General features: G+C 45.0%; 1 long non-coding RNA gene across 1 annotated transcript in view; it reads right to left on the reverse strand.

Moving 5' to 3' along the window:
• The window catches only part of LOC134347465 (uncharacterized), a 45,001-nt gene extending 37,373 nt beyond the window's left edge, over positions 1-7,628 (reverse strand). Inside the window, exon 1 of the long non-coding RNA XR_010018163.1 lies at positions 7,494-7,628. This is a non-coding gene — a long non-coding RNA (uncharacterized LOC134347465). The remainder of the gene's footprint in view (positions 1-7,493) is intronic.
• Between the last annotated feature and the right edge of the window lie 1,137 nt (positions 7,629-8,765).

An 8,765-nucleotide genomic window follows, 5' to 3' on the forward strand; every position in this document is an offset into this window, starting at 1 on the left:
ACTCATGAAAAGCTAGCAAGCAAGACATTCATCAAAATTGTTACAATTTTACAAAATCACTTGAGCCCTAAACCACTAGTAATAGCTGAGAGATTTAGATTCCACAAAAGGAACTAGTCAAAGGATGAAAGCATTTCTGAATACATTGCAGAACTGCGCAAATTTTCCCAGTACTGTGACTCTGGAGATGGACTTTCTGATGCATTGAGGGGCAAACTTGTATGTGGCATGCATAGATAAAGCACTCAAAAGAGGGGACTGTCAGAAAGAGACCTAACCTTAAAATGGGCATTGACCATTGCAACGTCATTAGAGACTGTAGTAAAGGTTGCGTCAGTACTATAGAACAAGAGCTTAGACCATGAGACCATAAGGCATAGGAGCAGAATTAGGCTATTTGGCCCATTGAGTCTGCTCCACCATTCAATCATGGCTGATCCTTTTTTCTCCTCCTCAGCCCCACTCCCTGACCTTCTCCCTGTAACCTTTGATGTTGTGTCCAATCAAGAACCTATCAAGTTCTGCCTTAAATACACCAAATGATCTGGCCTCCACAGCTGCCTGTGTCAATAACTTCCATAAATTCACCACTCTCTGGATAAAGAAATTTCTCCGCATTTCTGTTTTAAATGGATGCCTCTCTATCCAGAGGCTGTGCCCTCTTGCACTATAGACCCCCAACATGGGAAGCCAGACCCTTTCCACATTTACTCTGTCTAGGCCTTTCAATATTCAAAAGGTTTCAGTGAGATCCCCCTCAACCTTCTAGATTCTAGTGAGTACAGACCCAGAGCTATCAAATGTTCCTCATATGACAACCCTTTCACTCAACCCTCCTCATCCTTGCGAACCTCCTCTGAATCCTCCAATACCAGCGCATCTTTTCTTAGATGAGGAGCCCAAAACTGTTCACAATAAGAAGAGGCCTCACCAGTGCCTTATAAAGCCTCAGCATCACATTCCTGCTCTTGAATTCTGGACCTCTTAAAATGAATGCATTTGCCTTCCTCACCACCAACTTTACCTTCAAGTTAACCTTTAAGGTGTTCTGCACAAGGACTCCCAAGTATAGTTGCAGTTCAGATATTTGAATTTTCTCCCTGTTTAGTCTGCACATTTATTTCTACTACCAAAATGCATGAAAATACATTTTCCAACATTGTAATTCATTTGCCACTCTCAAGCCCATTCTCCCAGACTGCAAAACCCTAGTGTAGAATGTGAAATGCACAATGTGTTCCTGAATGGTACAACAAAAGCCAAAAATGTTATTGATCTGGTAAATCCTCCCATGATGCAAATGACTGTTGGTTCAAATAAAAGGTTTGCTGAAACTATCACAGACGTCACATAGAGAGAGTGTGCAAGTCAGACAAAAAGCACAACTGAAAGGAAAAACCACACAGAGTGAAAAGTTTCAAACACAAAACCAAACAAATGCAGAAAGTGACTCAATGTACAACTGAATCAGACAGCACAGAGTCTGACAAAGGTGAACTGTCAGAATCAGAATCAGAATCAGGTTTATTATCACCGGCATGTGACGTGAAATTTGTTAACTTAGCAGCAGCAATTCAATGCAATACATAATCTAGCAGAGAGAGAGAGAGAGAGAGAGAGAGAGAGAGAGAGAGAGAGAGAGAGAGAGAGAATATAAATAAATAAAATAAAACATAATAAATAAACAAATAAATCAATTATGTATATTGAATAGGTTATTTTTAAAAATGTGCAGAAACAGAAATACCTGTATATTAAAAAAAGTGAGGTAGTGTCCAAAGCTTCAAAGTCTATTTAGGAATTGAATGGCAGAGGGGAAGAAGCTGTTCCTGAATCGCTGAGTGTGTGCCTTCAGGCTTTTGTACCTCCTACCTGATGGTAACAGTGAGAAAAGAGCGTGCCCTGGGTGCTGGACGTATTTAATAATGGACGCTGCCTTTCTGAGACACCGCTCCCTAATGATGTCCTGGGTACTTTGTAGGCTAGTACCCAAGATGGAGCTGACTAGATTTACAACCTTCTGCAGCTTCTTTCGGTCTTGTGCAGTAGCCCCTCCATACCAGACAGTGATGCAGCCTATCAGAATGCTCCCTATGGTGCAACTATAGAAGTTTTTGAGCATATTTGTTGATATGCCAAATTGCTTTAAACTCCTAATAAAGTATAGCTGCTGTCTTGCCTTCTTTATGACTACATCAATATGCTGGGACCAGGTTAGATCCTCAGAGATCTTGACACCCAGGAACTTGAAGCTGCTCACTCTCTCTACTTCTGATCCCTCTATGAGGATTGGTATGTGTTCCTTCGCCTTACTCTTCCTGAAGTCCACAATCAGCTCTTTCGTCTTACTGACATTGAGTGCCAGGTTGTTGCTGCGGCACCACTCCACTAGTTGGCATGTCTCACTCCTGTATGCCCTCTCATCACCACCTGAGATTCTACCAGCAATGGCTGTATCGTCAGCAAATGCCTAGAACTGCATAGCATAACTGAAGCATCCGGACCACAATGGATGTGTTCGGTGTAAAACTGAAAATGGAGCTGGCTACATGGTCAGCTTTGTCTATAATTTCAGAGATTGAGTACAACAGACTGTTTTCTAAGCTATCTTTAGAAAAGACCTCGATGATGCTAAAGACTTACACAGTGAGAAAGTGTTTCCCAAAGGCAAACTGCAAGTAAATGTAATGTACGGAGGCAAAACGCAGCAGTTAGAGCTTTATGTGTTGAAAAATGGAGGGTCAGCACATTTCAGACGTGAATGATTGAGAAAAACCCAACTAGACTGGCACTCAGTCAAAGCTCTTAACGTGTCAACAACAGGCAATTGCAGCCTAAATGGTTGCACTAGCCAGAGACTGTCACAGTTGCTTAATGCTAACAAGAAGGTGTTTGGGAAGGTTATTGGTAAACTCAAAGGCACGAAAGGCAGAATTGAACCAGATGAAGCAGCTGCGCTAGGATTCTATGTCCTAAAGTAGATGCTGAACTTCAGAGCTTGCTGGTGTCTGGAATTCTCACCAAAGGTGAGTGGAGTGACTGGGCCATGCCCTTTGTCACAGTGATCAAGAGAGGGGAGGCCAGAGCTGTTTGCATGTGTGTGGATTTCAAAGTGAGCACCAACCCTGTGCCGTGTTCTGTGCAGTATCTTCTGCCATGACTAGAAGCCATTTTTGCACCTTTGGAAGGTGGGGAGAGGCTTTCAAAGATTGACTTGTCACAATCTTATCTGCAAACGTAGGTTGAGGAATCAAGCAGGACATTCCTCACAATCAACACCTTCCACTCCGCATGCGTGCTTTTATTTAATTGATATGTGGTTGCACGGACACAACAGAGTACAAGCTAGAAGGTGATAGGTGAAGCCAAGTGGGTGGGTGGGGGGGGCTGATGAAGTGAGAAGCTGGGAGGTAATTGGTAGAAAAGGTTAAGGGCTGAAGAAGGAGGAATCTGATAGGAGAAGAGAGTGGACCACAGGAGAGCGGAAAGGAGGAGTGCATCCAGAGAGATGATGAGGGCAGGTGAGAGGAAGAGAAAAGTTAAGAGGGGAGCCAGAGTGGGGAATGGAAGAAGAGGGAACTGGATGGGGGGAGGCAGAGAAATTACCAAAAGTTATAAAAATCGGTTCATGCCATCGTTTGGCGGTGACCCAGACGGAATATATGATGCTGCTTCTCCAATCTCCAATATGGTGTCATCAGTGTGGCATTAGAGGAGGCTGATGTATTGGAATGGGAATGGGCAATAGCAATAAAATGGTTAGCTACAGGGAAGTCCTGTTTGCTGCGAAGGAAGCAAAGGTAATCGATGAAGCGATTCCCCAATTTATGTCGGGTCTCACCGATGTAGAGGACACTGCATCAGGAGCACTGGCTCAGACTTGTAAGCTTACCTGGAAGGACTGTTTTGGGCTCTGAATGATGGTGAGGGAGGAGATGAATGGGCAGGTGCAGTACTTTGGCTGCTTGTAGGTTTAAGCGCCCAGAGCGAGATTAGCGGGGACGTGTGAATGGACAGGGGAATCACAAAGCGAGTGATCCTTGCAGAAAGCAGAGAGAGGAGTCGAGGTGGAGATGTGCTTGATGGTATGGTCCCATTGAAAATGACGGGAGTTGCAGAGAATGATGCAAAGACTCATGGGGTGGTAGGTGAGGACAAGAGGAATTCTATCACAATGGAGTGAGAGTGGATGTTGCGAAATGGAGGAGATGCAGGTGAGGGCAGCATTAATGATGGAGGAAGGGAAACCCTGTTATTTAAAAAAGGAAGATGTTCTTGAAAGCAAAGCCTTGTCCTGGGAACAGATCTGGTGAAGTTAAAGGAGCTGAGAAAAAGAATTGGTAATTTTACATTTGACAGGTTGGAAAGAAGAATAGAAAAGATAATTGTAAGAGTCAGTAGGTTTATAAAAGATATCAGTAGACAGTTTGTTGGAGACAAAGAGATGGAGAAAAGGGAGGGAGGGAGGGAGGTGTCAGAAGTGGACTGAGTGAAATTAAGAGGAGGGTGGAAGCTGGAGGCTAAGTTGATGAAATTGATGAGCGCAGCATGACTGCATGAGGCAGCACCGATATAGTCATTAATATAGCACAGAAAGAGTTGGGGAGCATTACCAGTGAAGACTTGGAACGTGGACAGTCCCACGTAGCCAATGAAAAGGCAGACATAGCTGGGGCCCACTGTTGCACCTTGGGCTTGAAGCTGAAAGAGAAATTGTTGAGTGTGAGGATCAGTTCTGCCAGATGGATGAGGGTCATGGTGGAGGAAAACTGGTTAGGTCAATTGTCAAGAAAGAAGCAGAAAGTTTTAAGGTCTTCTTAATGGGGTTAGAAGTGTATAGGGACTGAACATCTATGGTTAAAATGAGGCAATCAGGACCAGGGAATTGAAAATTGCTGAAGGGGTTGAGAGCATGTGAAGTGTTGCAGATGTAGGTGGGGAGGAACTGAATTAAGAGGGATAAAATGGAGTTAAGTATGCACACACAAGTTCAGTAGGGCAGAAACAATGGGCCTACCCAGACTGTCAGTTTTGTAGATACTGGAGATAAAAGCAACCAGTGCAAGGTAAGGGAACTAGGAGATCGGTGATAGTGGATGGGAGATCTCCAGAGTTGATAAGGTTGGTGCTGGTGTGGGTGACAATGGCCTGATGGTCAGAGAGTGAGGTCCTTTTCAAGGGGTAAGTAAGAGGATGGCTCTGAGAGTTGCCGCTTGGCCTCAGCAAGGTAAAGGTCAGTCCGGCAGACTACAACAGCACCCCCCTTTCTTCGCGGGTTTGATGGTGAGGATGGGATTGGTGTGGAGAGTATGAAGGGCAATGTGTTCAGAAGGTTTTTAGATTTGAATAGGAGAGAGGAGGGCTGAAGTTGATACAGCTGATGTCATGTTGGCAATTAGAGCTGAAAAAATTCAGAACAGGCAGAGGACTAGAGTGGGGTGTCCTAGAAGAGGAAGAGGGTTGAGATGGGAGAATGGGTCATTGGTATGAGGTTTGGAATCCTTGGTATGAGGTTGGGAATCCTTGCCAAAGAAATGTTCTCAGAGACGAAGGTGACAGAAGAAGAGCTAGGCAGCATGACAGATGTGGAACTCATTGAGGTGCGGGAGCAGTGGAAGAAAGGTAAGGTCCTTGCTGGGGAGGACAGAACATTTCAATTCTGAGAGGGGAAGGTTGGAGGGGATGGTGAAGAGATAGCAGGGATTAGAGGGAGGGGAAGAGAGTTGGAGGCAACAGAGGAGAGGAGAGGGTTTGGGTGTTCAAGGACAGTGTGGTTTGAGGAAAATAGAGGCTCCAAGGAATGAAGAGATGACAGGGGAACCTGAGAGAGCTGGGATTGTTGGGGAGTAAGGGTCCAGGAAGAGGACCCCATGGGTTCAGCAGCAGTGATAAAGCTCTCGGACTGGGAGTGGTGGTGGCCGAGGTCGGGACTGGATCAGGAGCTAGAAGCCACATAATTTGCAGTCTGAGGGTACCCAGAGTAATCTGAACCAGAGTTGGAGACAGTGGTCTGAAGGTGTCCAATTGAGACAAGGTTCGAGCCGCAGACAGCAGAGGCCATGGTCTTGAGATGGGCGATCTTCCGATCCTTCCTGGACGTGAGGAAGGAGAGTAAAATGGCTGTTGAAGGTGTGGATCCTGCGAAGGATGAAATGTCATGGCAGGCAGTGGAGAGTGAAGCCTGGAGCTGTGGCAGAGTTTGGCACAGGACCTGCAGATATCTCTGCATGACAGAGATGTGGTGTGTAGAATTTGGAAGGAGAAATGGCAGAGGAGACAAGTTCCCAGGAAGGACACGTGGCTGTGGTGGTGAGCCTGTGTGAAAACATCGTCAAAAAGTCGGAAGGCAGCAGAGGTCAGAGTGGGAGAAGTGAGAGAGGGTCTTACCGCACTCCAAACGAAGAGCAGATTTAAACTCCTTCAGGGTAGGCATATCTCGAAGAGTCTTCAAGATGCAAGATTTAACCCTAACTATCCGGCAATTATTTGTCAGCACTGTAACAGTGAATATTCAGTAATTGTTCAACTGTGTTGTGTTTCTATCATCGGCGAGTCTGAAGTTTGGATTCTCACCAAGGGATCTCATTCATTGTCATCAGCGAGTGCTGGGTCGGTACCAAAGATCGATGATATGTTGGTGCTAAAATGTGCGACAACACTTTTGGCTGCCTCCAGGATATCCTTGGGTTAATGCAAATGACACACTTCACTGTATGTTTCAATGTACATGTGATAAGTAAATCTGAATCTAAGCGACGAAAGGTCTCATGTAAAAGTTTGATCCATCATACTCAATGCCCGTGGCAACCATTGAATAATATAAAATCAAGAAACCTACTCACGGCTTTGCCACTGATTCTGTGAAAGAGTTGCTTCTGTAAGCCTGTGAATGAATTTTCTTCAACTGCATTTCCAATTCTATTTGAATGTTTGGATGGGATATGATTCTACTACCTTGTCAAATGATGAATTGCAGATCTTAGCAAACTTCTGAGTAGGGGAGAAACCTCCATATATCACAGGCTAAAGCATCTGTACTGCACTGTGATGTTCTATCAAACCACAAACAAGAGAAAATCTGCTGATGCTGGAAATTCAAGCAACATACACAAAATGCTGGAGGAACTCAGCAGGCCAGGCAGCACCTATGCTCAAATTATCACTTGGTGTTTCCCTCCTGCCCCCCGACCTTTTAAATCTACTCCTCAGCTTTTTTTCTCCAGTCCTGCCGAAGGGTTTTGGCCCGAAATGTCACCTGTACTCTTTTCCATAGATGCTGCCAGGCCTGATGAGGTCCTTCAGTTCTATGTGTGTTTCTCTGAATTTGCACGTTCTGCAGAATCTTAGCACCAATATACAGTAGCATGCCCACAATGTTTGGCAGAACAACGCAGAACACAACATGACTGAATATACTCTATATGAAACAACAACAAGTCCTGTTCCTCTCTTCCAGCCACTCACCCACCCACGCACATACACAGTCTTCTCACCCCAGGAGAGGCCGCCCCCAGGCTCCAGCCTCCAGTGGACTCGTGGATTTGCAGACGCTGGGCCTTCGACTTCCCCAGAAGATTCTGAACTTGCAATCAACCTTTGAGCTTCAATCTTTGGCACCGACCCAGCACTTGCTGATGACAATGAATGAGATCCCTGGGTGAGGATCCGAACTCCAGTCTCGCCGATGATGACAGCACAGTTGAACAATTACTGAATGTTCACTGTCACAATGCTGACAAATAATTGCTAGATAGTTTATGTAATACAGGGTAACCAAAAGCACAGAATCTTGGGCGCCATGGTAACATAGCGGTTAGGGTAACACTTATATACCCTGATGTATCCGAGTTTGGAGTTCAGTCGCAGCTTCCTCTGTAAGGAGATTGTACATCCCCTCTATGGAATGTGCGGGTTTTCTCTGGTTCCTCGATTCCTCCCACATTCTAAAGACACGGGGGGTAGGTTAATCGGTCATTGTAAATTGTCCCGTGCTTAGATTAGGGTTAAATTGGGTTGTCAGGGGTTGCTGAGTAGTGCCACTCGAACGGCCAGAAAGGTCTACTCTACGCTGTATCGCTAAAATGAAAAACTAAAGTAAAATCTTCGAATCATGGAATCAGAGAAATTTATAGCACAGGGAGAGGCCAAGTCCATGTCTGCCAAAGGATCCTTTAGGGTAATTTTATTTACCAGTTGCAGGTTACTCAACAATGTTGTCACTCTTCAGGTACTTTGGAAAAACATTGATGAATCCACTAGCCTTTAGGAAATGTTTGAGAACCTCATCTCCTCTTTACTGACCTGCAACCCAGGCATCCTCTCCACCCCGCCCCCCCACCCCCCGACCCCTCAGACCTGTATTCTTAGTTCCCTGCTGTTCTCTATATGTACAACTGTGTGGCTAAGCATAGCTCCAATGCCTGCTACAAACTCACTGGTGATACAGGTGTTGTTAGATGCATGAACAGTGATGAGGAGGTTGTCCAGGAGTGATATGGTCATATGGTTGAATGATGTCGGAAACCTTGTGCTCAGCATCAGCAAAGCCATGGAGAGTGATAGGTCTCTCAGGAGTGCAGTAGAACAAAAGGATCTGGGAATGCAGAATCATAATTCCTCAAAAGGGGCATCACGAGTAAATAGGGTTTTGAAGAGAGATTTTGGTATATTGCCTTCATAAATGAAGGTATTGAGTACAGGAGTAATGATGTTATGTTCAAGTTGTATAAACGTTTCCGAGGCTGAATTTGGAGTATTTTGTGCAG

This window comes from Mobula hypostoma, chromosome 6 (assembly GCF_963921235.1).
Source record: "Mobula hypostoma chromosome 6, sMobHyp1.1, whole genome shotgun sequence".
In the NCBI taxonomy this organism is placed as follows: domain Eukaryota; kingdom Metazoa; phylum Chordata; class Chondrichthyes; order Myliobatiformes; family Myliobatidae; genus Mobula; species Mobula hypostoma.